The sequence below is a fragment of the Mycteria americana genome, chromosome 21 (genome assembly GCF_035582795.1).
Source record: "Mycteria americana isolate JAX WOST 10 ecotype Jacksonville Zoo and Gardens chromosome 21, USCA_MyAme_1.0, whole genome shotgun sequence".
Classification (NCBI taxonomy): Eukaryota; Metazoa; Chordata; class Aves; order Ciconiiformes; family Ciconiidae; genus Mycteria; species Mycteria americana.
The window spans coordinates 3,303,721-3,320,615 of NC_134385.1; the positions used below are offsets into that span (position 1 = coordinate 3,303,721).

Consider the following 16,895-nt stretch of genomic DNA (forward strand, 5'->3'; position numbering starts at 1 on the left):
TTGGCATTTAGGTTTTGGGGGAGGGAGGGATGTTTTTGAGTCCATCTGAACTGTAAGTTGGCTTCATCTGAGCGTCTAGTCCAGATCAGATCATCCTGTAGGTCTTTCTACCTGGTCTTTCATTCCTGCTTGCTGTTCACTTCATCTGGGACATGTGTAAGTCCATTTTTGGGGTCGTTGGGTACAAATAAAGCCACAGATAAACTGTGGGACAAGGGACGCGCACAGGGAATAACACCAAAACAAAGTTTTGCCGTGGGCTGTTCATGTTTCCAGCAAAGAGCTGCTAGAGACCATCAAGGCTTGCACGAAATGCTGAGAGAGGGAAGAGTTGGAGTGTGTTTGATATTTTTTTTTTTTATACAGTATCATAGTGTTGGGTCATGCTGTTACACTACATTAATTATATTAATACTGCTTAGAAATTCTCTTGCTGTGAAACTTCTATTACTGATGTGCTCGGTAGCTGCTGATTGGGCTGATTTACATCTGGCTGCTCGTTTCCTGGTGTTAATGGGGGCTGGGAGAAGGAGGTGTTTTTACAGCCATTTACTTTTCATCTCATGGCTAATTGATCCCGTTCCACCACTTAATAGCTCTGTGAAACCTTCACCAGGACAAGGTATTTCTGGTTTGGGGATTGCCTATCCAAAAAAAGAGCTGGGAAATGTTACTTACAGGGCAAACTCAAACTCATCTGATCCTGTTGCTGTTAACTCTTGGGTTGGGCAGTCTTTTGCATTGAGCTTATATTGATGGGAAGGATTTAACTTCATCATTAAACGCCACACGGTCACTTGGAACAAATATATCCGAAAAGGAGTTTCTAGTCCTTAAAGCCAGTAAAACTTTCCTGCAGAGCAAGGGATTATTCCCGGCTGAGCAGCTCTCATTAGAAACGATGATGAAACCCAGCGTCGGTGCAGATTGCTTGGTTGGCTGGGCTGGCGAGCGGGGCTGGCAGGCGCGGCTTAACCCGTCGTAGCACTTGCGAATGGTCTCTGTCTCGGTGATCTTGAGGATGACCCTTTAAGATAACAGTGTCCTGGGCTGCACGGGCCAAGGATGCTTTGGGGAGTGATGTGTCCTTACCAGGAGTCATTTGTGGGCTGTCAAGGCCACGCAGCGCAGTTGGCGTCTTTGTTCGTGGAAAAATGGAAGTTGCAGCAGCGATGGTAGGGTTTTGCCGTGTAATGGCTGAGAATAAAATGGGGGAGAAGCAAGAAGGGTGGATGGAGCAATCGCGGTTGCACGGCGGCGTTCCTCCCATGCACGGTTCACCCAGAGAGCAAGCGTTTCCGCACAAATCGTAAATGTTGCAGAGCAGATCTTTGCAAAGCCTCATCTTACGGTTCTCTAAGGGGAAATGCAATCCCAGATATTGATCTGCACGTGGAAGGGCATCGCAGCACACGGGCAGGGACCGTCTGTACTCCATACGTGCAGGAGGGAGAGCGGTGGAGAAGTCTGGCTTGAGCTCTGGGTGAAGCAGGGAGCACGGGGGGCTTTTTTTTTTTGTGGTTTTGCACCAGGCTTTTCTTTCTCTGCGTGTAAGACAATATCACAACCGTCTCCCTTCTTGGACTGCAAACAAGATGCACGCACCGTGTGTCCGCGGGGACCGGAGGCAGCTCCTCAGCTGGGCAGCGCTCCCCGGGGCGGCGTGGGGACGATGCAGCTGAGCGTGGGGAGGAGGACGGGGTGGCTGGGGCTCTCCAGGAGCGGTCACGGTCCGTCTGTCCACAAGGCCCAAATGCGGGCAGATATTATGTCTAAAGGCATTAATTTTAATGAACATCTGTGTAAATGAGATGCAAATCAGGCGTGGCCCCCGGGCTCCAGGCGCGTTGCCAATGCGGCCCCGACAAAGGTGGGCACTTCTGGACTCATTGTGTCCGGATTTTAATAAAGAAGATATATTGGAGGCTCTGACAGAGGCCGCGAACAGATGACTTACGAAGCAGCTTTTACTTGAAGCTTCCCATATATTTTTCTTTTCCTGCCTGCAAACACCCCTCAAACTTGCCCCGAAAGGCCACAACCTACGACAAACCCTTAACTTTTGGAGAGCTGCCACCCGTGCGTTTCCTCTCCCCCCCCCCCAGCCCCTTTCCCAGGCCACAGAGGGGACTAATCCTGCCTACGGAAGGGATGAGCCCTCTCCCACCGACAGCGCTCCTCCTGGCCGGGTTTCTCGGAGCTGGGAGGCTGGGAAGCAGCTGTCAGATCTTGCTCGGGGGGAAGCTTTGTTTGCAGGAGGTATTTCGGTTCAGCGAGCGGGTGCAACAGTGGGGACGGCTACACCGAGGGCTTGAGCCCACGCCGGCTCCCGTGGCCCTCAGAAGCCAGGATGGAGACATAGGGTGGACCCTGGCCTTCAGAGGGTGGGGGAGAACTAGGTAGGGACTGGTTCGGAGCACCACGTTGTTAGAGGATTGTAAGAAACCCATCTGGAAGAGACTTTAAGGGGTCGTCTAGTCTATCCCCTAGCTTTATGGTGAGATCAAGTGCAGCTAAAGCGCAGCATTTCTGTGGTTTGGAGTCTGTGCTTATATGGACATCCTGATGGATCGCTTCAGATACAGCTTTGCTACGGAAGAAATAACATGTTTTGAGCTTACGTTAAGCTGTCGGAGCAAAGGGAGCTCATCTTTAACTCCTGGTCTTCAGCATGAGTTTAACCCAAGTGACTGTCTTTCCATTGCTGCCTGCCTGAGGAGCCCCTCTTTTTGTATAAAAGGCTACTAAAAGTTGGAAGAATCTTTCCACGCCACATCACACGGCCAAGTCGGGCTCTTCAGGGCGAGGGCCGAGCGACAGCCACCAGCAAGAGCTCCTCATAGGAGCTTTCAGGCCGGGGCATTTCTTCCCCCTGCGCTCTCGCTGCTGTCAGCTCGGGTTTCTCAAAGCTTACGCTAATATTAAATTTTAATGAGTGGAATCAAATGAGCAACAGTTGAAATGTTACTAAACATAACAGCTATGTTGATTCAGTTCAGCAAACAGCAGAATTCCCCAGGGGAGCGATTCCCCGGGTGCGGATGCGAGATGAAAGGGTCACGCGGAGGCGTAGGGGGTTTCTCCATGGCGTGCGTGCAACATCAGCGACCCCTGAGCTAGAAGACCCCGAGTTACAACCCTTCCTACCAAAGGTTGGGAAACTAACGCTGCGCTTCGGATAAAGCTTGTGCCGTTCAGTGCAAGGGGCTGATCTTCCTTTACGTGCCCGAGAAGCAGAGGTGAGCTTTGCTGGTTTGGAGCGGTGGTGCCAGGAAACCCCAGGCACGGGCTCGTCCTCTCTGGCCAAAGAGCATCCATCAGCCGGGGCGGCGGAGAGCTGACGGAATCAAATTCTTCAGTGGTTTTTTTTTTGGGGGGAAGACATTTGTGCTGGGGTAGCTTGGCCTCCTGGCTGAGCGAGCTCAAGCCTGGTTTTGTTTACTTTATCTTTTATACAGTGGATTTTGAACCCGGGTTTCAAAGCCTGGCTGGTACTTGGCGTTGGCGTTTCTGAGCTGGGACCCTCTTTGAGTCACCGTGTCGTTTTTGGACAAACTCTAACATGGCCACATTTCACCCACAAAGCAGAGCGTAACGCTCGGCCCTGGGTCAAAGGCGCTCGCAGGGATTTTTAGGCTCGCTGCAATCGAAAGCGATGCTGGGGAGTGGAAGGATGCCGCTGCCTCCCCCGTCGTATCGTGCCAGAGCGGCTTTGGTTTGCTGGGGACGCTTTCCTCCCCGTGACGAAGACGAGAGCAGGAGCAGGGCAGCCTGCCTTCCTTCCGAGTCGTGCTCGATGGCCAGAAGGGATATCTGCAAGAATCCGGAGCGCTTGACCCACAATGAAACCCAAGAAAAAGCATCAAACTTGACATAACCAAGCGCTCACCGTCACGTTCAAATCGGTGCAGATGCAGCTGGCCGAAGGGGAGGACGCGTGGCGACGTCTCCGCGCGTGGCCGGACCTCCATCGACTCGCCGGCCCCCTCCCGATGCCGCGCCGCGGCCCCCGCCGTCACCGCAGCTGCGCTTCGCCCCACGTTTGCTGGCGGCGTTGGGGCACGGCGGAGGAATGCCGGCGAGCCGGGACCTGCCGCAGCTGGCACACGCCGCGCCGCTTATCCGGGATCTCGCCTCCGAGTATTAATTAAACCCCACCCTTGCCCCAGCCGGAGAGGCGAGGGGGGAGCAGGAGGGGGTCTGCCGCGGGGAGCAGGGGACCACCGCATCCCCCCCTCGCGGGCGACGGCTTTGCCAGGGCAGGTTGTGGGGAGCGGAGGGAAGAGGTGGGATTTCGGGCTCCTGCCTCTCCTCCTGCCGTGGATTTTTGGGGAGGTTATTTGAAACCGGAGTTGCTCAATGCAGGAAACTCGGGCACTGCTCCTTCACGCCAATAAAGGTTTTATGCTGGATGATGGAGAGAGGGGGAGGGAGAATCCCTAGACAGCACTAACTGAAGCCACACTCCCGTTTTATTTTAGAGCAGGTCGGGTCGTCCGGGGCCCACGGAGCCCTCGTGCCTCCAGCACCCTCTTTGTCTGCTTAAATAAAATTAAAAAAAAAAAAAAAAAAAATCAGGAAAGAAATCCCAGGAGGGGTGATGCAGCGAGTGAGTAAAGCCCTCAACAGCGTTACTCATCTTGCCATGCGGATGCCGCTCTCCCTAACCCTGCTCCGGATCCTCCCCGGCTTCACCCTAAGTAAAAGCAGCAATCGGCCGGCACCCCTGCACGCTCCCGCGCCCTCCCCGCCGCTGCCCCCCTTCGCGGCAAGAGGACGTCGGCTTTCTTCGGCGCTCTATTTATGACTCCCTTAATTCCCCCAACCTTTCAGACGGGGAGCTGACTCAACGGCGCTATCGGAAACGCCGCTGTTGCTAATAACCGTTCGCCTCGTACCCGGCGTCCCTGGGTTTCTCCCAGGGTTTTTGGGAGAGGGGGCTGCCGGTGGCACGTGGCCTTGGGGGGGGTACAAGGGAGCTCGCACGCGTCGCATCCCCTGCGTGAGCTGCTGTCGTTGCACGGGGCGCTGGCGGCAGGGGAGACGCGGGACGGGGGCTTGGCTGCCCAGCGCCGTGCGGTGTTTCACGGGGGTTATTTTGCAGGAGGACTGAAATGGGTGGTTTCTTCCCAGAAGTTTATCCCATTTACGTTTGCAGAGTGCGCTCCTCGGCGGGCTGGGGACGAGCGCGGCCCCTGATTGCACGAGTGGCGTTTTGTGATCTTCCGAAGCTGCGCGTATGATGATCTTAAGGGTCTTTTCCAACCTAAATGGTTCCGTGATTCTATGATCCTATCTCTGGGAGCGGCAGCTCTGCTCTCGCCGCGGCAGAGCTGCTCTCAAGGATGGGCAGAGGAAAACCGGCATCCCGTCTCGGGACTGCGGGGCTGAAGCGGAGAGCAGGAACGAATCCGTGTGCTGATGAGGCGAGGTATTTACACCAAAGCACTTACACTCAAAGCCTTAATTTCTCGAGACGGCGCGTTGGCTGCTGTTAGCAGGCACGTGTGCTCGCAGGCGATGCCCGAGCAGCCGGCCCGGGCCTCCAGGGAGGCTTTTTTGGTAACTTCACCCCCGATCGTAGCCAAAGACCCCACGGCTGGGGGTGCGTCGCCGGCGAGGGCCGCAGGGGTGGGTGGGAGAGGGGAGGTGGGTTTCTGGGATGGGATGGGGCAGGGAAGGGACACTCTGCCACTTGCTGTGCCCCAGCCTGGCCGAGGGTATTTTTAACCCTTCTGTGCCCCCAGAGGAATGCGTGCGGCTCCCGACAGTCGTCCAGTTGGGAGCAGCTGGGTGGGACTGGGCTGGGAGCGGGGACGGGCTGCACGACGGTGCCTTCTCGTTGAACGCTTTCCAGGCCTACTTAAAGTATCTCTGGCTAGTATTTTCAGCATCAGCAACACACGCAAAAATGCCTCCTCTCTGACAGCTGTTAAGCTGCCTTAAAGGCACCATCTCCCCTCGTTGGAGAAGAGGATGATAAATGGGGGGTGATAAGCGCGGGCTGTGCCGGGTGACGGGGCTGTCACCGACCCTGGCCGGGGCGAGCGGCCCAAGCAGAGCTGCAGAGCCTCGGTGGTGTTCGGCGAGCTTCTAACCCGGTAATCTGGGAATGTTGTAAATAAACGTGTTTGCACAAGAGGCGCTTGAGCCTGAGCGGCCCCTGCAGCCTCCTCGTTCCTTGGAAATAAATTTTATCGCAAAGGGAAGAGCAAACGTGCCCCCGGAGCTCGTCGGGAGCGTTGCCCGTGTGCTTGTTCATCAGCGAGCTGCGGATGGGTTTTGACCTTGACTTGTCAGCGGGCAGGCAGGGAGGCACAGGCACTTTCCTGATCCCGAGCAAGCCAAGAACAAGAGCGAATTAAGCCAAGACCTGCTGAGACCGACCAAATCATAGCAAGGCTTTTTTTTTTTTTTTTCTTTTTTTTTTTCTTTTCTTGTCCGTAAAACAATTAGGCTGTGATCAAACGGTCCCTTTCAGGAGCCGGCTTGGGTCACTGCTCCGAAGCCACCCACTTGCAGATGCTTTGGTGACCCTGCAGGTCTCAGCCGGGGGCGGTGGCCGTAGGAATGTCCCCTCGCAGGAGCACTTGTTAGCTGGTGGTGGTGACACTTTGCAGTGTTTCCAGGAGATACTAAAAATACCGGCTTTGCCTAGGGCTGGGAGAGCTGAGGATCTGAGGGAGGAGGAGATGGGAACCTTTTTTGTCTGCAAGGGCTGAGCAGAGGAGGGAGAGGAGCCCGGTCCCCGCGGGACGCAGCCACGGAGGGGGGATTGGTGGGGAAGCGCGTGGTGGAGCGAGCACAGGACTTTCCCGTCACCTCCAGCATCCAAACGAGTCACCGTCCGCCGCCGGGGAAGGGAGCGAGCGTGGCCACTGGGTCCGGAGCAGACGGGGGGCTTCTCCGGGAAAGGGCTGGGGCTTGGATTAGTCACCGCAGCGTTTCAAGAACAATTGCCAATTCTTCTGCCGAAGGAGTGGTTTAAAATGTCTCCCATCCAGAGGATTCTCTGGATGATAACGCACTTACCTCACTTCCTAAAGAGCCTCCAGAGCAGTTTATTAGTCACTCCATCCCTCGGCTCTCCCTCCTGTCCCCGATTATTCTAACACCGGGTGAGGAGCGGCTTCTGCAGTTTTCCATTTCCCTGGGGTGGGCAGTGGGGTGGCAGCACCCTGCCCGTGGGTGCTGGGTCGCTGGCAGCGTGGAGCGGGATGGCCAGAGAGCCCAGGGTGCTTCATCCCCCCTCGTGCAGCACCAGAGCAAAGCCTGGCAGCCACGGAGGGGAATTTGCAGGAAAACCGGGCAGCTGAGGACAAAAATGGGCATTTCAGCAGATTGCACCTCCCGTGCCCAGCCGAGCCCCTGGCCGCGAGGACCCGCCGCCCCGGCACGGGGCTCTGCCCTTCGCTTGCAGTCCCAGCCCGGGTTTCTTCCCAGGCTGTTTCAGGGTGCTCTGTGTACGCAGACGGGGTCCCGGGGCAGCCCCAGGCTCTGCAGCGATCGAGCACCGAACGCCACGCTATGGGGCTGTGCCTGAGCGCTGCTATAATACGTGGGCTCCGGGCTTCATTCGGGAGAAATATAGATGTTGGTATAACTATTAGCTGCCTTGCAGGGAAAGCTCTATGGTGCAGCTCCTGCACCCTTGGAAAAATAAAATAAATTAAAAAAGGCAGTGCTCGCTGCCTGCGTACATCCAAACTGCAGAACGTTTCTCCGGGAGTTTGGTTTTTAACCTCTTTCTAAAACTTTTCCAGTGGAGGGGCAGACCCCCATGGAGCCAACCCAGGTTTCCTCCCCCAGCCCTGCGGAGGAGAGTCCCAAATTAAGGGGCTCCAGGTTGCGAATCGCTGCTGGAAAGGCGTGCTGGCTCCCTGCGTCACGAACAGCCGCGGCCTTTGGAGAGAGCGATTGCGTGGTGGCAGAGGCCCGACGTGAAATCGGTTTGAAGTCAGCGGTGGGCCGAGGGGATAAGGGAGCACCCACCCTGGCACGGTGGGATGGGATTAGCCCGGGTGCCGTTGCCTGGAACAGGCTGGGAGCTCAGGGCTTGCCCACGCGGCACCGAAACGGCAATCGCAAAGATTTGGCAAAAGGAGCGAGTTTAGGAGAGCAACAGCGCTGAAAGGGAGATAAAGAAATCCTTCAGACCTTCCGACAAATGCAGCAAAGGCTTTATAAAACATGAATCCTCCGGTAAAAAAAGCGGTTTCTAAGGCAGATTTTGGGTGTGCGTGATTTGGCTTTGTGCTTTTACCGCGGTGTCTGGGGGAGGCTGAAACTCACCCCAGGTCCCTCCGTCGGGCTGGAGGCTCTCGGGGTTTATCCCCTCTGCCTTGCTTGGACGTGGTGCCACGTCCCAACCCAGCGGTCCCTCCTGCCACCACCAGCTTGGTGACCTGCACGGAGTCGGACACGGGGGACACGGTGACCCACACGGAGTTGGACATGGCGGGGGGGCGGGGGGGGGGACACGACACAGTCAGCAAAACCTGTAGGGACAAAGCTCGCGATGCTCAGGCAGGAGCTCTCCTGCGACCACCCTCGGCCAGGCTGGGCGAGCGGGTGCTGCGCTGCCCAGAGCAGGTTGGCACCGAGGTGAAGATGAAAGGAGCTTTGAGGATGAAGAAGGCCCTTGCTTCTACCCTGGGCTCATTAGCGATGTGTCCGTCAGAGATCTTGAGCTGTCTCTGGGCTCTCTTGCTTGTCACATAACACAGGTCCCTCCTTTCCAGCTGCTGAGATGCATTAAAAGAAAGCTAAAAATATATTGGTTTCCAAATACCGCTTTCCCATGTAAACAGTGGCGGCAGCGGCGGGCAGGATGGAATACAGTCGTAAACAGGGTGACATCACCCCGTGACGGGGAAGGCACGTGTCCCCGCGCTCCAGGGCCCGTGGCCACGAGGAAAGCTTGAACCCTACGGGTCCGGGAGACCAAGGAGGATGCTCCTACTTAAAGCAAGTCTGGGAAAACCTCCGCGTGGGTTTTAGCTGAGGGTCTTTATCTGCACGACGTGGCCCTCGGATGGCCTGGGGTGGCTGCGGGGCACGAGTGGGTCGGGGCTGGGTGACAGCCCTCGGTAGAGCTGGTCCTCTCCCCGTGGCGGGCTGGCTGCCGGAGCACCGGCATCCCAGCGCCCAAGTGCATCGTCCTCAGCCGTGAACCCCGGCTCGGGTTTGGCCAAAACGTGCTGGTAACGGGGCAGGCGAGAGGAGGTCTGGTTGCTGAACAAAAGCCAGATGAGGGGTGCTGGTGGTCCATTCTGCCCCCTGCCTCCGTGCCGCAGGTCTGGCGAGCTGCGAAGTCAGCAGACGTGCTCTCCTGAGCTCGGGGCTGGGGCTCTGAAGCTCTCCGTCCTTTATTTTGGTTCCGGCGCTTGCTGCTGGCAGGGCTCCATGTGCCGGAGCCGCTCGGAGCCACCTAAAAGGACAAAATTCAGACGGGACCTTCGCGTCCTGCCCTGTCCTTCCCTTGCACCGACACAAAGCTTTTGAGCAAAGCCCTGAAATTGCAATTCCCAGCACCCTTCGGCTTCTGTCCCCATCGCTGGGGTGGCACTTGGTGGCTTAAAGCCATGACTTGGGGAACCTGCAAGAGCTTCGGCTGGGATCTTCAAGCCAGGCACAGCAGGTTTTTAATTGGCTTTGGTACTTGCCGAATATTTCCCTAATGGTTTTAGAGATGGGGGGATGTGTTGGAGGAAGACTTGGCTTGCTTCTGGCACGTGACTCGGTGAGGAAATGGGAAAAGAATTTCTGGCTGTGAAACGGCAGCTCCACGTCGAGATCGTTCCTTCTTCGCAGTGGAACAAAAAGCCTCCGCGCCCCAGCCCGGATGCCTGGGATTCCTCGCGGAGGGGCCCCGGAGCGGTAACGGTCCTGCTCCTGCTCCTGCTCCGCCAGCTCCCGGCCAAGGTGGTAGCGGGGGAGCCGGGGGCGGCTTTGCCGGAGCGCTGGCATGGCACGGCCGCCCTGGCCCTGTTGTTTCAGCTGCGCTGGATTAATAACACGGCCCAAGAGCTGGTGTGGCCCCCGCCGAGTATAAAAATCTGGGCTTTGGGACGCTCTTGCGGTGTTGGCAGCCAGGGCCAGAGGAGGCTGTGGGACCAGCCCTGACCGTCCGTCTGTCCATCTGGGAGGGCTCAGGGGATGTGGAGGGGACGGCATGGATGGGCAAAGGGGCTCCCGGGGGCTGCTTGGGCTCGCCATCACGCAGTGGGGGGCTGCGGGGGGGCTGCTCATACACCCCTCCCAGGTCCTGCTCTCTTCTCATCTCCCGCTCTTTTCCTTGGGCAGGGAAATAAGGAAAGAGTTTCCAAAGATTTCCTGGTGTGCAACCAGCCCTGCCGAGCGCTTCGGCCGTTTAATGGGCGTTTCTCCTCCATAGCCCTGAACCCTCCCCTTCCACAAAACGTCCCTTCTCGTCTCTCCGAAGGGAGAAAGTCCCTTGGGGGACACGGTGCTGGAGCTGCCGCGTGGGCGGTCGGTGCCAGGGCGCTCGGGGACGAAGGGTCCGAGGGCTCGGGGACGGGGAAGCCGGGTTCCCACCACAGCCACGCCACGACCTCGGCCAAGCCTCGGTGTTTTCGGAGACAGCAGGCACCTGCCGCGCGTCTGAAAAATCGGGCTTTTCATCTCTCCCTTGGCTTCGACCTCTCAGCTGTAACACGGCCATGGCTCGCCACGGCCGGGCGGGAAGGCTTTTGGTGAAGCTCTGGCACGGCAAAGTGCAGACCGAGGTCACCGTCTCCCAGCGTTGGCACTATCGGGGTGCACGGTGCACGCTTTTCTGTACTAAGCGCTCGCCCGGCCTCTCGTATTTTTATCCCGATGCTATAATTCATCCCCGAAGTAGCAGGCTGGCTGGCTGGTGGGGCGGGTTGTTGCCTGGAGATGCGTGGAGGCTGTTTCAAGCCCTCCTGTTTTCTCTCCCCGAGTCTGTGACTTCCCTCAGCATCACTTCGCAGCGGTGATTCACGCGCCTGGGCTGCCTCCCTCTCCCAGCCCCACAGCAGCCGCTTTAAATATTTCCCATCTCTTAAACCCAAGGGTTGGGGGGAGGGAAAAGAGGGTGATGGGGTGTGGGGAGCACGATGCCGCCCCAGAGCTGGGGCCGGAATAATTAGTTGATAGGAGAAGGAGCCTGCGGCCGGCGAGCCGTGCGGTGGCAAGTTGCGGGTGGGTTTTTGGCAGAGCGGGCGGTAGCGCCGGTTAGCGATGCGGCTTCGGGGAAGGCAAAAAAATGGTACTTTGGGGGGGTTTTTTTGGTGATTTAATAACTCGGTTCTTTGTGCGGGGGTGGGTGCGAGGGGAAGGGGGACCCGCGGTGGGGGCCAGGCCCCCTCCCGCCGCGGGACTCGGTTGGGAAGGGCCTTAAACCGCCGAAGCGGGGCAAACGCGGGGCCGGGCGCGGACAAAGGGCCGGGGAAGCGCGGCTCGGCGGGGCCGGTGCGCGGGGGGAGCCGGAGCCGCCGCCGAGCCAGGGCGTAGCTGCTCTTTGTCGGGGGCTGCCGCCTCCCCCCGGAGGAGGGGCCAGCCCCGGCGGGGCGGGGAAGGGGCCAGCCCCGGGCTGCCGCCGGCCGCGGAGAGACCCCCACCCCCACCCCCCCCAGCTCCGCGGTCGGGCGCCGGTGCCCCCTTCCCGGGCCCGGTGGAGGGGAGGGGGAGGCGGGGGGGGGGGGGGGATCGGGGAGGGGCCGCGGCGCCCGGGGAGGGGGCGGTCCCGCTGCTCCCGCCCCGCCCCGCGGTGCCGCCCCCCGCCCGCCCCCGCCTCCCCCCGCCCTCCGCCGGGGCTGGCAGCTCCGCGGGAGCCCGGTGCTGGCGGCGGCGGCGGCGGCGGCGGGGCCGGGGCGTGCGGCGGCCTGCGCGGCTCGGCCTTTTGTTCCGCCGGCGGGAAGGAGAGCGGGCGGCGGCGGCGGCGGCGGCGGAGGAGGAGGAGAAGGAGGAGGAGGAGGAGGAGGAGGAGGAAGGCAGCGGCCCGGGCGCGCCATGCATCCCCCCGCGCCGGCCGGGGGCTGCCCGCGGGGCCGAGGCGGAGCCCCCCGCCCCCGGCCCGGCCGCTGAGCCGCGCACAAAAGGGGCGAGAGCGGCGGGGAAGGGGAGGGCGGCCCCGGTGTGTCACCCCCTCGTCCCCTCCCCTCGCCGCGGGGACCGGCCCCCGCGCCCTCCCCGCCGCTCCCCCGCCATGGCCGGGCCGACCGGCGGCGCGGAGCCGCCGCAGCCCGCCACCGGCCGCCGGGAAAGTTAGTGCGAGAGGGAGGAGGAGGAGGAGGAGGAGGAAGCAGCAGCAGCAGCAGCAGCAGCCGCCTCCCGCCGCGGCTGCTCGCCGTTCCCCCCGCCGGCTCCCGGCAACTTGGGGGATTTCGTGCCGCTCCGTCCCCTTGCCATTTTTGGATGCGTTTTCTAGCTAATTTTTTTTTTTTCCTGGGGAGAAAGAGAAAAAAAAAAAGCGAAGACCCAACAGCCTTCCTCCACCGCCGCAGGACTCCGCGGCGTGCCCCGACTGCCGCGCGGCAACCGGCTGGATTTTGGGGGTTCGGTGGCTCTCGGTGGTCCCGGGCATCGCAGCGGGGTGACGGGAACAACAATGCCATCATGTTTTTGAGACAGGAAACCTCCGAGTTTACCCTGAATGAAGAACTTCCTGTGTTTAAACTTGCACGAATATCCGCTGACAAGCTCAGTTCAAATGAAAACACGAGAGTCGGGGGGAGAGGCTAATTCAGACCAGCTGGACTTCCACGGGACTTAGAGCTGGGCAGCAAACGCGAGGAGCCGCTCGGGCTGCGATATGTGAGCGGCCGGGCCAAGCAGTGCCTTTGTTATTAAAGAAGGACGGACGGGATAATTTAAGAGCTCGAAACTCTTCCGCCGTTTCTGTCGCAAACGGCGACTGGGAATATTTTATCGAAGCTGTCGGGTTTGGATGCTTTTTGCTGATGGATGGGGGTTTTTTCGGAGGGTCGGGGGGATGAGATGGGTTGTTTCGCTGCTCGGGACCACCGGTCGGGTTGCTGAGCCGGCACGGTGCTGCCGGCACACCCTCCCGTCCCCGTAGCGTCGCTGCTTTGGGATTAGAGTCTGCCACGGCGGGTTTGGGACCTGCTGGCCGTGTGATGCTTCCTGCGGTGGCGGGCGAAAGGTTGCCGGGGCGGTTTCGTCATCCGTAAGGACGAGAGCATGGGCAAACCACTGAGCCGGCCAGACTGTTTACGGCAGAACCGCACTTGCCTGGGGAAGGGCGAGGAGGAGGATGGTTATATAGAGGATTGCTACGTGCCCCAGAGGTCGATATACGACACGATGAGAATTAACGAGCAAATTGATCAGGGATCGAAGCTCAACCAGCTTTCCAAGAGCACCCTCGGCAAGGGGGACGGCAGCACCATATCCAGCAACGGGACTCTGGGAGCTGCCAATGTCTTCGAGTCCAGGGCGCCGGAAACGAAGAAGTTGGACGAGCGAGTCATCTTCGACGCGCTGAAGCTCAGCAGCGATGTCTCCAAGCCGGCGCCGGCTCCGCCAAGGAGACGACCCAACCCCGAGAGGAAGGAGAACGTCAACCGGCGGTCGTGGAAATCCTTCATGCCACCAAACTTCACCGAATTTGCGGAAAGGATGGGGGCTTCGCTGAGCGAGGTGTCGGAAGCGGGCGCCTCCAACCCGTCCCTGCGGGATAAGCGGGAGTCGAGCGCCATGCTCACCGAGCGCCTGGGCCAGCCCGACCACGGCGAGCCCATGTCCGAGTCTCTCACCTTGGAGCACATCTCCAAGTCATCTGGTGCGGCAGAGGCTCTAACAGCGAAGCAGTTCGGCGTGGATGGCTACGGCGGTCCCCGGGATGAGCGCCAGCCCCTGCTGAACGCCGGCAACGGCCACGGTCGTGTTGGGGACCTGGCCAGGGCTCGCCGGCTCCCCAGTGCCACCTGGCCACGAGCCAGGAAGAATTTCATCAAGGGAAGCCTCAGCGATGGGCACCAGGAGACCCTGGAGGCCTCTGAGTCGGACTGTACGGTGGAGAACGTCAACCTCTCTCCGTGCCTTAGCGAAGAGCTGCTGGATGCGGGACTGGATATTCTCATCACCTCCAATCTCAGGGAGAAAACGGAGTCTGAGCTGAGATTTGAGGAGGACGAGCGCTGGGTGATGATGGAGGAGTGGGAGGAGGCGACGCTGTCAGAGAGAGGAAAGGCTGTTCTGGTGGCAGAGGAGAAGAAGAGCTGTTGCTTGGCAGATATTTCTGAAGAAAGGGAACAATTTGCTGCTCCGGCGGACGGCTCTGCCCCCAGCCCAGGGACCTCCCGGTCTTGCGCGTCCCCAGGGGGTGCTGGCAGCCCCCGTGCCGGCAGCGCGTGCTGTACCGAGGACGTGGCGGTGCAGTGCGAGGCTGAGGACTTTGCTCCAGGTTCGGAGCGCTCGGCCAGCCCCGCTGGCCCCGAGTTGTCCGACACGGACTCGGTGCAGATGTTCCTGGAGCTGGAAGAGCAGTGCCTGAATGAGGATGAGGGCGATGGGGCCATCCCCGGCTGCCTGGAGGTTCAGGTCTCCCCGATGGACTCGGAGGGGCTGGACCCAGATTCGGCCAAACTGGCTGGGGTGGCGGTCGAAGCGTGTCAGCGTAGGGCCCCTTTGGACGTCAGCGCTTCGGACTCTGCCGTCGTGTCGGATCTGGAGGACTTTGATGTCACCTGCAGCTCGCAGGTGCTGAGCACGCTGGAGCCGGCGACAGAGCCCTTCTCGGAAAGGGACACCTCGGCCGTCACCCCGACGGACTCGGACGGAGGGGCCTCACCCAGCCCTGTGCCCGCGGCAGGGCCAGGCTCCCTCCGGCAGTGCTCTCCGGCACTGCCGGAGGAGGAGGCACCTGACCCACTGGTGGACCTGGAGCTCGTGGACGGTTGCGCGGTGGCGGTGCTGGTGGCTGGTGGGATGCCATCTCCTGAGATGGGCACGCGTCCATCCTCTGGCTTGGAGGGAGCTGGTTACCCCAGCGCTCCGGTGGGGTGGGGTGAAGATAACCAAGACTTGCTGGTCCCCGACGGTGAAGTATCGCAGCTCCCCGAGGAGACCTGCTCCGGCCAAGTGTCCCCCTGCCAGCCCCCAGCTCCTGACACGGTGGTGGAGGAGCCGCAGTCCCCCCCGCAGCACAATGACGACGCCGTCAAGGGAACGGATCCATCCGGGACCCATCACCTTCTGCCTGGAAGGACAGAGCTCACCGACTGGGATGTCCCAGAACTGGTTTCTGAGGATGAAGCCACAGATTTGGGATCAGAGAGCGATGGAGCTGAGGGCCAGACTCATCCGGTAGAAAGTGGGGATGACTCTCTGCTGCCTTTCCACACCGGCTCTGCATCAGAGCCGGGCTCCGAGGCTCTGACAACGTCCCCGGTGCCTGTTGAGGACCTCCCATTGGAAACGGTTCCCCTGGGCCAGGGCCTGGCTCTGGAAGGGGCTGCCCACACCGAGGGGTCCCCCGTGGAGGTGGCTGTCACGCACGGGGAGGCACCGGCGGCCATCCTGCAGCCAGGAGACCTGGACTTGCTGTTTGCCGGCGGCTGGGAGGACCGGCCGGCAGCGCGGTGCTGTACCGTGGTGCTGGGTGAGGGGGTCCCGCGTGCTACCAGCCCGGCCACCCCAGACGAGCTTCCTGGCACGTCGTCCATTGTAAGGCAGCCTGCTCCCGATGCCATCCCGTGGGATGTTGGGGGGCTTTATGTTCCAGCCGATCCATCGGCACCAGCAGATGTGGCTGTCCCAGAGCCCCCGGCTCAGGAGACACCACCAGCCGCTGGGGATCCTACCATGGATGCTGAGGACCCATGTATTGAGCACCCACCTCCAGATACCACCTCCACTGCCATGCCCTTGGCGGTGGAAGAGCTTCTGGACGCCCCACCACCATTTGCTGATGTGCCTGTTGCCACTGTGCCACCAGAAGCGGCCGACCCACTCGTCTCCGGTGTCAGGGGTCTCGGTGGTGGTGGCCCTGCGCCGCTGGCAGTGGCGGGGCCGGTAGTGGCCTCGGGGGATACAGATGACTTTGCCAACATGGTTGTGCCGCCCACCCTGCAGCACCTATCCGCCGAAGCGCCGGCTTTGGAGGATGACCCCATCGCGAGAGCGCCCGCAGCGGAGGTGGCAGCTTGGGACGGTGCCTCCGCGCCGCCAGGCGTGGAGGGTCCCCCCTCCACCTTCCCACCCCTCCCAGAAGGACCCACCACCCCAGAGCTGCCAGGAGCACCCTCCGCCGCGACGCCCACCGCACAGACCCTCCCCGGGGCCGTGCCGGGGGCCACCCTCCGTCCCCCCAGCCGCGGGGGTGCCCCTTCCCCAGCACCCGGCGAGGGAGAGGTGCCGGCGGGCATGGAGGGACCCTCCGCCACCGCTCTCATCGCAGAAGGGCCTCCTGCTCTACCAGATGGATTCGTTCCCCGTAACGAGGTATTTGTTGCTCAGGCGCTCGCGGACGGGATTTCAGGTGCAGAAATCGCTTTATTTTGCACTGGAGGGGTGAGTGGGAGACGGGACCGCGCTCGGTAACTCCCGGCCATGATCTGCGGGGTTCAGGTTTTGAAACAGCCTTCTCCCTCCCCAAGCCAGCTTGAATTTGGCAGGCAAAAAATTCTGGGGGGAATTGTGTGTTTTTGTAAGTAGGGGAGGCAAAAGACTATCACTGATTATCTAAACTATTGTCTTAAACTTTTTTGGCTTATTAAAGTAGGTTACGGTCACTCAGACGTAAATCACAGGCTTCAGAAAAACCTTCTCGCTGGAGCCTGGCAGGGTGGTTCCCGTCTTTGAAGCAGAAAATATATTGGAAGAGAGAATCCTGTAAAACAAATTAAGTGCAAATAATTCCTATCCTGTGCAGTCACCGCTTTCTG

The 16,895-nt window shown here is 60.1% G+C and overlaps 1 protein-coding gene across 12 annotated transcripts in view; it reads left to right on the forward strand.

Annotated features, from left to right (window-relative positions):
• Positions 1 to 16,895, forward strand: part of MACF1 (microtubule actin crosslinking factor 1) — a 149,429-nt gene that overhangs the window by 95,494 nt on the left and 37,040 nt on the right. The gene's annotated exons all lie outside the window — the stretch shown is intronic.